The sequence below is a fragment of the Ornithodoros turicata genome, chromosome 1 (assembly GCF_037126465.1).
Source record: "Ornithodoros turicata isolate Travis chromosome 1, ASM3712646v1, whole genome shotgun sequence".
Classification (NCBI taxonomy): domain Eukaryota; kingdom Metazoa; phylum Arthropoda; class Arachnida; order Ixodida; family Argasidae; genus Ornithodoros; species Ornithodoros turicata.
Window position 1 is genome coordinate 120,788,617 of NC_088201.1, and position 12,145 is coordinate 120,800,761.

The 12,145-nt window shown below is 48.1% G+C and overlaps 1 non-coding gene across 1 annotated transcript; it reads left to right on the top strand.

Moving 5' to 3' along the window:
• The first annotated feature begins 11,068 nt into the window (after window positions 1-11,068).
• Trnaf-gaa (transfer RNA phenylalanine (anticodon GAA)) lies at window positions 11,069-11,141 on the top strand. The gene has a single exon. It is a non-coding gene; the product is annotated as a tRNA-Phe (tRNA).
• The last annotated feature ends 1,004 nt before the right edge of the window (window positions 11,142-12,145 follow it).

The following is a 12,145-nucleotide window of genomic DNA, read 5'->3' on the forward strand; positions in this document are numbered from 1 at the left end:
GTCTAGGTATTACAATAGATGTTACATCTTTATCAGGTTTTGATATTTATTTATTCATGAATGTACCACAAGCGCCCTTGCGGGCATTACATGAGGGCGGACATCAACATGGGTCCCTTAACAAATACAGAAGTTACAAGGAACATACGTATTTGAAAGACAGACTCTGCTTTTCAGTTGTTCACCAGTCTTGCTCAAGAAATTGTTCAGTGCAGCAACGGTACACAATGTCACGAAAAGAGTGCTCATCTATCGTTCCGCAAGACTCATTAAAAAGGACTAGTGTTGTGTTTCAACACATCATATTGAACTCATGAACCATGCATCATCTGTGACAGCTATAAGTCATTCTAAATACAGATGCTGAATTATTTTAAATGCGATAGACGAGCTGTGCAAAGAGGTACCTCCAGTTAGGATGTTGGGTACTTGAAGCCTGTGGCAATTACCGTGTGGAAGGCTCGCCATATCCTGTTCACTGCACAGGCTGGAATGACCATGCTCTTTTCCCAAGCTTGTGTTTTCCCAAACACCTTGCAAACTGCCGATATGCAGTATATCCATATCGTCTACGCAGATGTACATAAAATATAGTTTAGGCAACTAGGTAACCGGTCACAGTACAGGGTGTGTGTCGTGGCATTCCCACATGTACTTAAGAGTGACTGCAATTTATCTGCACACACCCTGTATATTACTACACATGCTGTATTCTTTTAGAAACCAACATTTTTTTAGTTTTCAGTGAATCGAAAGCAAGAACGCTCAATATGGCTAAAAGCCTACGCTAAAAACATAAGCACAGGGCAATACATAAAAAGGTGACTAAAGAACAGCACATTGATAATTACACAGTTGCCTATATTGCTTTTCTCCAATTCACAGTTCTGTATTGTGTCGTCTTTTATGTGCTACGCCCTGTACTGGAATTTTTAGCGAGTTTAACAGGACCAAACCAAATTTGAGCGCCTAAATTTTAACATCGTTCGACAGGGCCACATGTAACTTACTTGTGAATAAGGTCGCTCACAGGTTCGTGCTGCCTGCGGAATTCAAAATATGCCACCTTCAGGACAGCCGTATTGAGTCATAGAAGTTGGAAACCTTCGTGGGTTGTAATGCACTCATATTGCTGTCATTCGACTGCGCTTTCGAGCTCCTTGCAGCACAAGGATTCGATCTCCTTCGGCATTATGACACACCAGCCGCACCGGCACATTAAACAGCAAGTACGCATTAAATATGAGTACACGAAATGTCAGAGACCGTTCATATGTTCGATCACAGTGTGCGCTAAAAAGCTCGTCGCTTACATGTCTGTCGAAGACAGGCGACTGATCCTGTTTGCTTCATCTGTGACCGATGTTCGTAGAGCTTTGACTTCGGCTCGTATTTGCGGCATCGGCGACGTCTCGAAAGTGAGGCTCCCACGCACACAGCATACAGAATTTCCTTCCCGATCGCAGAAAGGTCAGAAAAAAGTTCTGGGCTCGAAGTCTCCGCATTTCTTGCTTCCACGTCCATATTGAAGAACTCTTTCCGGATGCCACCGCTCTCACAAACTCACTAACAACATAACTTCCGGTCCGGGCGCCCAGTGAAATATGAACCTCATGTTTTCGTTACGCACACGTAAATTGGCGGATATCCACTACAAAGAGGCTAGATTTCGGTGCCGATTGTGCGAGTTGAGGAGGAAAAGCCTAGGTGGTTGTCAGCTCCCCGTTTGGCAAACTTTTCCGCCGCGCACAGTCAAAATATTTCCGTGTGGCTTGGTGGCATATTATACCTTCCTAATAGATGCAAACCAAATATTTGTTGAACTTCTGGTCAGAGTTCCTTGAAGGAACATTTGGAGTCCCGACACTGAGCGCCTGCGTACCCGTTCCATTTGTGCGACCCGTTGCATTTGTGCCGACACTACTTGAAGACCGGGGCAAGTGAGAAAAACGTACGAGTGAAAAGGGGATGAGGGAGAGAGTGGTTGGTTTGTCCCTTCAGATGACGCCCCCTGGGAAGTCATATTAATAATAATTGGGTGTTTACGTCGCGAGACAACTGAGATCATGAGCGACGCCACAGCGGTCGGTCTGTGGATTGCTTTTGCCCACCTGAGGGTTCTTTAACGTGCGATGAAAGCTCATCACACGGCACCCCGTATTTAACGTCCCTCGCGGAAGACGGCGTGTCTAAGCAACTTGTACCCTGCCACCAAGTTGCTGGCGTCCTCGGCCGGGTTCGAACCCGCGATCTCGGGATCAGAAGGCGAACACGCTACCGACTGAGCCACCGAGGCCGGTACCCTGGGAAGTCGCTGGGGAGATGTTTTAGCTTGGCTCCATTGCTAGAGCCCTGGACCTGTAATCCAGAAGATGTGGATTCGAGTCCTACAGCTGGCTAACCTTCCATTGAGTTCCACCTTTCATCAGTAAATCCCGTTCAGCAATCAAAGCATCGAAGTATACGTGGGACTGAGGGGACAGAGAGGTTCCTCTGAGAACTGCTCGTATCTTATCACATATGCGGTTGAATTCTCGAGTGTGCCCCTTGTCACGACGCTTTCCCCGCTCAATGAAAAGGGCACGTAGCTCGTTTTTTGTCTTTTGCCAGAGTCGCAACGAAGGGGTTACAGTCGTCGACAACAGGGTTTCAATCGCGCTGATGATAATCGCAAAAGAGAGGAGAGTTCGGTTCTGCCGCCAGAACGTGCGTATACAGCAGGTGGGTGGTCAAGTTCTAACATGGGGAACACTGCAGAGTGATCAAATTGATAAAGAGCAGTGGATGCAATACTATGATTGCCATAAGAGATTATGTTCGCACGGAAACTGTCGGGGACATAAAAACAGTCTAACCGGGAGCCAGTCACCCCACGCTGCCAAGTGACACCCACCATCTGCGGTCCATGACCATGAACTACTCTCCAGGAATGAACGAGTTGGATCTGATGCACAAGGCGAATCAGCTCACGAGCGTTCCATGTAGAGCGGCCCTGACCATGCCCCATCGCATCCACCTGCGAGTATTCTACACAATTGAAGTCACCCGCAACAATGATGTTACCGGTAAAGAACAATCTTGTGTCATGAGAAAAAAAACAAAAAAAAAACGAGTTCGTCTGGCCAACACTGCCAGGGGCATAGACATTGACAATGTGGTATGTCCCTCGCGAACATGAAAGTCAAAACATAATAGTCGCCCGTCAGAGTCAGAAGTGCAGAAGAACCGGTTCAGCTGAGCATGATTAAAAACTAGAACAGCCAATCCTCACGCTCTTGGCGAGCATAGCCTAGCACAAACAGGAATATTAAATCGTGTTTTAAACTGTACCACATCCCTAGCTGAATTAAAGTGTATCCCTTATAATAACAATATGTCAGCAGGAAAACGCTGACCAAAAGCAACAACATCTGCCTGCTTCGCAACGCAGCGTAATCTGTTAGTGTTTAAAGTGGCAATTTTAACACACATGTTGACAAGTTGGGATATTGCCTCGCATCACGTAAAGACAGTTTCCATGATTGGTCAAAAAAGAGAAACGCAGCTACGCACTGTCAGTCTCCTGGGAACCAAATAGCTCGCGGAAGAGAGTCGGATGTTTCCTCCTTCTTTTCTTCGGGTGATATCCCCCGCTGCTGCCTTCACACCACATCGCTGCGATGATGAGCCGTCTTGCATTGGCTGGTCCTCCACACTAGTCGACTACGCACTCACATCCGAATCATATGCACATTTAACATTTAATACCAGTAAGATCGCTTGTCACAACGGGACTGGCAATTGGCACATGCACGTCAGCAAGAGAAGACACTTGTGGCACAGACGAAGCACTGGCAGAGGTGCGCGGTAAAGGTGTCGGTGCTCCTGGCAGCGAGCCTGTCACAGACTCAACCTCATCTCGGCTCTTGGTTTGGTCCACGGGAGGATCATCTTCACGAATCACCACGGCATTATCCTGTGTAGCCGAGGGACTGCTATTGCTCCGTTGCGCCGGGGGAGCTGCGGGAACTGCACGCTGGCTACGGCTGCGTAAGGCGCGGGGCAAGGTCCTTTGGTATGCCTGATGCGGCACCGACGACAACGTGAGCCGCATTCATCCGTAAGGTGACCCAAGATGGAGCAAAGTTCGCAGAAGGGCACTTTGCAGGTAGACCTGAAGTGCCCCTCCTGTTTGCAATGGCGACAGACGCACTTAACACCTTATTTCCATAAGGGCCTTCTTATTTCCAGTCCTCGATGTTCCACGTCCTTTGCGATATAGAAGCGTCACGTCATCCATCTTGAGGACCTTCCCATACTTGGTTGAGGCCCTAATCAAATTGTCATCCGTCGTATACATGGGGACCATCTTCAGCAGAAAGCGAGGACCGTAAAGCTCAAAAGAGCAGGACTACTCCGCAACCGTCAGGACAAATTCGAGGACACGGTCCAGGGCGGACCGCGTTTCAAGACCGACCTTACAGAGGTTGCCTCCACGGTGGGAAACCCCGTAGACGGTCCGGAACCAACGACATCAAAGGTCACATCGACCTTATCATCCATCGTGGAGAAGTCCGGTACACGAACGCCGAAACACCATTCCCGGAGGGGTGGGTTGTTGTTCATCCTCGCAAGGATCCCCGCGGTGTACCTGGTACCCCTTAAGGACTAATTTAAATCCAACACCAGTATCCAACACCAGTGGGCTGGGCACTGTACACACACCATGTTCGCGCACACCACAGCTGGTACCAGAGCTCGGCTACCAGGGCGATGAACGTGGCCTACTTCCGCTTCGGCACCGGAAGCGGCTCAAGAAAACACACCGTGTCGAAGCACACTGCGGGGAGCCGGTAGAGTGCAGCCACTCTTCGCCACAGGGCTGCTGCGTTGACGCAATCGTAAAACACATGGCGATGGGTTTCAACGGCGCCACATATGACACACATATCCGTCCGGGACAATCGAAGCCTCTCTCTCACAGCCAGGACCTCGTGCGAAATCTGCCACAGGACGTCCACCCTTGAGGACTCGATGAGGGGTGAGGACAAACATCGCCGATTCGCGTTCGGTTGGGTGCCCTGTACCGGGAAGCTGACCTCACAAAGGGCCTCGTACAGCTCCCGCGCCGATCAGGTGGTGAAGTCTGTGTCCGGCAGCTGCTGACGGAGGCGTACGGCAAACTTCTTCAGAATCCTATAGGTGGTCACGAGCCCCTCGGTGTGCGGCCGAGTGTGTTCATATGAGCCTTCAACGTAGCGGATGGACGTGCCGAGGAAGAAGATGGCGAGGTCGTACGAGGTGTGGGTCTCGTCCCGCAGGATAGCTAAAATAAAGGCGAGAGCCAGCGCGGCATAGAAGAGCCGCACATCCGGGAACTGCCAGCCACCCATTTCCGTCGGCCACATCATGAGCACTCTTTGCACACGTTCTGGACGGCTGTTCCAAAACCATTGGAAGAGCATGCTGTTGGCCCTTCGTGCAGTCACCATTGCGGGCTGAAATGAAGTTGCCGAAGTACCGGAAGCGAGAGCAGAGGTGGCGCGATACGACCTCAGCCCGCTCCCGAAAGCATAAGGCAACTGAAGACAGTGACTGAATACGGTGAGCAGTGTCTCGCAAAGCCAGCCGGTTGAAATGATTGCAGAGCATGCGGCACGTCTCCTTCACCGGTATGCCGAATACATCAGTGTACGGGAACTCAACTTCAATGGCAAGCACGGGCGACTTTCTCTCGTTCACCTTCGCCCTAGAGGCACGGCTGTACTTCCTGAGGCAGTCGAGGACCTGCTGAAGTGGTCCGGGTGGCGGTAAACAAACGGTCACGTCGTCGGCATAGGCGAATAACGTCGGGAACCGGTGGTTTCCTGGAACGGGGAGACGAGGCCCTGCAAACACTGACGAGCCTCTTCCGTTGACGAGGATTCTGCTTCCCGCCCCGGAGTACAGGCCTCGGAGAAAGCGCTCAAAGCGTTCACCGACTCCCGCTTGGTTTAGCACGAAGAACAGGAACTGATGGCACACCCGGTCGAAAGTGACAAGAGCCGATGATCTTTGGTCGGCCACCCAGTAGAAAATGTCACGCCACGCGAACAGATGTTGCTGTATGCTTCGGCCAGGCACCGAGCAGGCTTGAGCGATTGAGATTACAATGTCACACGCGAGAGACGCATCTGGAGCGCTTTGACCAGCAGCTTGTATTCCGTATTTAGCAAGATGATCGGGCGCCAAGGTGAGAGCTCTTTGGAGCGCGATGCGGACTGCAGAAGAATCCCCTTGTCGATGGCTATAGCGTAAACCTCTGCTAGTGCCGCGCCAAGATGGCCCCGAAAGCGCAGATAAAATTCCAGTGGAAGACCATCCGGCCCCTGGGTCTTTCTCTTCCGCATGGCTTTGGCCGCTTGAAGTATTTCAGGAATGGTGATGTCCATATCCATGTCTGCGGACTGGCCAGGTGTGAGGCTCGGGAGGTCGGAGCAAACTTCGTCCCACAGGGAAAGGTCGACAGGCTCTTCGGAGAAGAGGCGGGCTTAGTAAGTGGGACACGTGCACAGAAGTTCTTCAAGCGTAGTGGCAGTCAAACATCCTCCTTAACGAACTCGTCCTGCTCCACACGGGGTGAGTGGCGGTCTTCCGCGAGGGCCGTTCGCACATGCCCGGGAGTACGCAGACGTCGTCCAGGATGAACATTCGGCGCTGACCAGCCTTGCGCGGACTGCCACAGGTGAGCCGAGAGCTCAGCCTGCAACCCCTTGTACGCTGTGATCTCCTCTAGGCTGGACAGGCCACCTTCACGAGGCTCCCGAAGGCCAACTTGCAGATCGCGGATGTCTCTCTTCCACTCACCTGCTCTCCTCTTTCCCCATGCTACAATATGTCCTTCACGCCATCCTTGACGCTGTTCCTTCACTGAAGCGACCGGTCTTCTTGTAGTCTACCCTCCAGATACAGCTCGACGTCAGTGATGACCCGCTCATCTTCCAAGTGGGAGAAATTGAGGTGCCCTTGTGTGCCCTTCCACTTCCTCGTGGCCAGTGCCGACAGTGCGGAACTCTTCGAGTGTTCATCAGGTCTTCGGATCTTCAATGCCTCCAGAGCCCAGTGCAGTCCTCCCAAGTCCACCCCTTCGAGCTTTCGACGACCCGTCTCCAAGAATCAACAACACTGACCGACGAGGTATAACACAAAATGTTCTCCCTGACTAGACACTCCTCAATCTGGTTCGTTTCTCAGGACCCGTAACTTGTTAGACGAAAAGGCGAGATTTGTGTCGTATTTTCATTTCTACTCCGACTGTATCGGACAACATGTTGTTCCCAAAGGTTTGATCCTCAATGCATGCCCCGCTTTTACAATTCAATCTCCCGGCAGTGCCAGGAGTTGGTCTAATGCTCTAAGGCATGCTGCCATAAGCCTCATCAGGACGTTGCAAACCGAAGCTTCTCACACCATTAAGGATTTAGATAGCCAGCTTCGTCAACTAGCCCACACATTATCACCGGATGAGCTGGAGCTGCTACGCTCCTTCTCTGCCCGTAAACTTTCCAGCCAACAACATACCAAACCTAAGAAAGCAAACCGCGATGGTATTCACCTCACGTCATTTGAGAACCTTGACATTTGCAATGTTCTGGAAACAGCTGCGAACTCAAATTCGCTCTCAAACAGCGTTGTGTTCAATCTTTCCAATGTGTGACTAACTAGAGCAGAAGTGAATGTATTGCTCAAAGGGCTTTCCTTCGTCCCCACCGCTCTGCGTATCGACCAGTTTGAAATTCTAAATGACCTCCTAAACTTAGTCAAAAGAATGCATTTGCAGACGTTTTTCATGGCAATGAACGCACTGATGTCACGCCTTTTAAGAACCCTTCTTGCTGGACCCCAGATCCAGCTGAAACGAGCCCTATGATTGACAATTATATCAAAGCGGTTTACAATGACATTAAAGGCCCAACTAACGGTAACAGCAGCTCACGTATTTTTAACCTATCAAAGCCGGAGAGAACAGCTTTGAACAACCCCAAAACACGTGAAGATATTGCTATTAGACCGGCAGATAAAGGTGGTGGGATAGTCGTCATGAATACTCCTGATTACATAGATGAGGCCAACAAACACCTCCAAGATGAGACATTCTACAGACCTCTTGATTGTGACCGCACACATTCATTCTGTCGAATAATCAACAAGAAGATCATGGAAATAACCAAGGATAACATTCTTCTGCGCTCCGTAGCAGATTTCATGAAGCCCAAGAAGACTATACCTGGCAGTTTTTACCTCCTCATTAAAATGCACAAAGAAAATAACCCCGGCAGACCCATAATCTCAGGTATTAATACACCGACCGAGGAAATTTCTCTCGTCCTGGATCATTGTATTAAACACATTCCTCCAGCACTTCCCTCATACGTGAAGGACACTAACGACTTCCTGGCTAAAATATCTCGTATCAACAACCAATTTTCTGACCTTGGTAACGTTACTGTGGATATGACATCATTCTACACAAATATTCCCCATGATGAAGGTATCAGTGCTGTAGAACACTATGTCTCATTTTTTTCTTTCAGATATTCTTGAAACTTCAGCTGCCGTCTCACTTTTGGGATTAGTATTTTAACAACAACAAAGACAAAACAAAGTTTGTCTTTAACAACAACTATTACGTCCAAATTCGTGATGCAGCTATGGGCTCACGTGTGTCCCCAAACTACGCGAATCTATTTATGGGTCAGTTTGATAAGACAGCCCTGGACTCATTTCCGATTACACCACTGGTATTCCTCAGGTATATTGATGACATTTTTGTTGACAAATCCTCACTACTTTCCTTCTTTGACCATTTCAACTCTCTTTGCACAATCTTATCAAATTCACGTGCAATTACCCCGACACATCAGTCACGTTTCTAGACGTCTCTGTTTCCATTACATCTGGAAAAATGGTTACAGATCTATGTAAGAGGTCTACCGACAAACGACAGTATCTTCATTTCAGTAGCCACCACCCGAACAGCCAGAAACGTAATATTCTTTTTGGACAACTAACACGCGTTAAACGGATTTGCTCAAATACAGAGGATTTCCTTCAACATGCCAACGAGATCAGAGACGACTTCATAAAACGTGATTACCCTGATAGCCTCATAAATAATGCCCTCTCTAAAGCTATGGCCGTAGATAGAGAAACCTTACTGTCCCGGGAGCCAAAGAAAGCACACAATAATAATTTTTCTTTCATCACTCCTTACAACCCCGCGCTTAGTAACTCTAGACTCATCTTGAAACGTCGCTTTAAGGGGGTGCAACACCCTCCACGTTTCCTCAATTTTGATCAATAGATGGAGCACAGGAGGATCTAATTGATTACCTAGCGTTCATTGCGGAGGCTCCTGGTACTACGGTGGCAGACGGTTACATGGTACATTACGCGACTGATCCACCATATCAGCGGAAAGGATTACAAGACACTCTTTTCCTCTTGCTTTGTTCTTTTACCTTCGACCTCTAGCATGCCTTTATCATCTTGAGAACAGCGTCCGCGTGTTATCTGTTATTTGTGCGTGTGATAGCAGACGGATCGACAATTTCATTAAACAGAACCTCTCGAACACACCAAGTGTTTCCAACACTCGTTGTGGAACCGCGAAGAAACAAAAAAAAAAAAAAAAACAGAGAAGAAGAAAGAACAGTATAGCTGATTGCGCAGCCCTTCTACATTAATTTGAATAACAGTTGCTGGCCTATTGAGAAAGCACTGAAGTGGTATGGCTTGCGGCTGCCCCAATGAATTCATGAAATTCATGGCAAGCTCACATGTGCTTCTGTGTATTTCGAATCGTCGGGATCATTTCGTGAACAGCAAAATTACTGCACTATCGTCAGCCCAGATTATCAGTGCACTGTCATGTAAAATTATTGTGGTCTGTTCCACGATAACACGGTGCTTTGAAGCTGGCACATCTAAAGCTGTGTTTTTGGTTCAGTGTGATCGGTAAAGACGAGTCAAGTTGTGTATTCGGCATTGCGGTCTTACATGGCGTTCATTCTCAGTTTTGACGGCATCTGATCACCTGAACAGCGATGGGTATCTCAGTATAGTTGACAGAGCTGTTCTCGACTCATTTACGCCGACGTCACAACTTCGACACTCATATTTGTATGCAAACTCTAAAAGACGGGAATAAAGCTGCATATGACAGGGCGGCAGCAGTTATCTTCACGAGCACAGTGCCAGCGGTACAGTACTTGTGGTGGATTGTACAGCGTGCGGGGGCGTCGGGCAGGTTGCTGGTCACCATCGGTAGGCAGCAAGGGTAGGCTTTAACAAGCGGAAAACTTGATAGCCAGATGCTTTTGTAACGAGGTGGCATGCATCAACAGTCGTGCACTGGAATTTCTAAGGCGAGCTCAGTGCACAAATTGTGACCAATGAGACGCGGACGCTGACCATCGGTGATCGTGCTTGCAACAAGTACCTCCGTTCCCTCACCTGGAGAAGGGCGATCTGGCGTACGCGAAGTTCTATACCAAGTTCTATGCCACGTTCTACACCAATGTTTTAACTGTCAGCCAAACTGTTCGCTGCCAGATGTTTCAGTGGACAGAATGCAGAAGATCGAAATTGTAGAACTGTCACCTGTGGCACATTAGTGTTACGTTCCCTGTAGTATTTTACCCCATGAAAAGAAAATTAAGCTGGCATGTGAACGCTATGTTAAACATGAGAGAACTGATGTTTTGAGGCTGGAACAACATAGAAAGGAAAAACACATACAAAGCCTCAAATTGCCTAAGAAATTAACGAGGTAATTGCAATTAAATTAGTTTCTTCGTTAATTTCTTAGGCAATTTGAGGTTTTGCATGTGTTTGTCCTTTCTATGTTGTTTCAGCCTCAGAACATCAGTTCTCTCATGTTCAACAGTTGCTGCTTGCGTCGATCTCGTCGTATGAATGTGTGTATGAGTAAGCAAAAATGTAAGAGTGAAAGGAAGATGAGTGAGAGAGAGTGGCTGGGTTGTCCCTTCAGATGGCGCACCGTTGGAAGTCGTTGGGGAGGTGTGTTAGCCGTCCTTGAAAAAAAAGTGTTAGCTTAGCTCAATTGGTAGAGCCCTGGACCGAAAATCCAGAAGATGTGGGTTCGAGTCCCACAGCTGGCTAACCTTTTCTGTAACTTTCCATCTTTCTTCGTTAACGCTGTGTTATTTCACTGAAACTCACGCATCCCTCATACAGCACCTCTTGATCCACAAGGAGAGTTCAAGACAAGTAACTAGCGCTGCTAATGATTTTAAGTTCACAATTAGACAAACCTTACATTGTAATTCTTTCAACCTTTGTTACATGATTACGTGCAAACTATGCAACAAACAATACATCGGCGCAACTCGCAACACTATCCGCGGAAGATTCTATGGGCCCAAATCGCATATCGTAGCGTTACATTTTAACCTCTCGGGACATGATCTAAACACTCATTTACTTATTACCATCTTGGGATCCGGTTACAATAATGACATTAGACGAACAAACCGAGAATCCTATTTAATTTCAGAATTCGCAACCTTGCAACCGCACAGCATCAACGTGTATTGTGGCCCGCTACAACACTTTCAACTGTGAATTTTTCTGTCTTTTTCTCTTTTTTTTTCCTGTTTATTTTATATACGCCCCGCATTGCAGGTCTGCAATTTTTCACATTTTACATCATCTTGCCCAAACAGTAAACCAAGCACTTCGCACCATGTTCCCAGAGCCTGGAAGCTCTTTGCCAGGCAGGTTCTCCGCGTCCTCAATCCTTCGCCTTTGAGCCCGAATTCCGCAAACGTCTAAGAGTCTTTTTGTGCTTTGTACCTAACTCGCCGCTGTGTCCATTCATATGTCGTGCTACGTCATCTGTATGTCTGCCCGAACTTGTCTAACCACCTCCTTTGTAGTACATTTGTTTGTATTCTCGTCAACCTTCGCCCTCTACTCTTTTGCGACTTCGGCTTGATATATTCTTGACCACTTGTAGCAGGTCCTCAAACCTGAAGAAGTGCAGCCTACTGCACGAAAGTCTCGGTTTTTTAGCAAATTAAACTATTCAAGGCTCTCAACCTAGCCTTTCTCTTTACTTGTGAATCGTTATAGCCGGAAACTTGCACATTGTTTTTTCACGTTC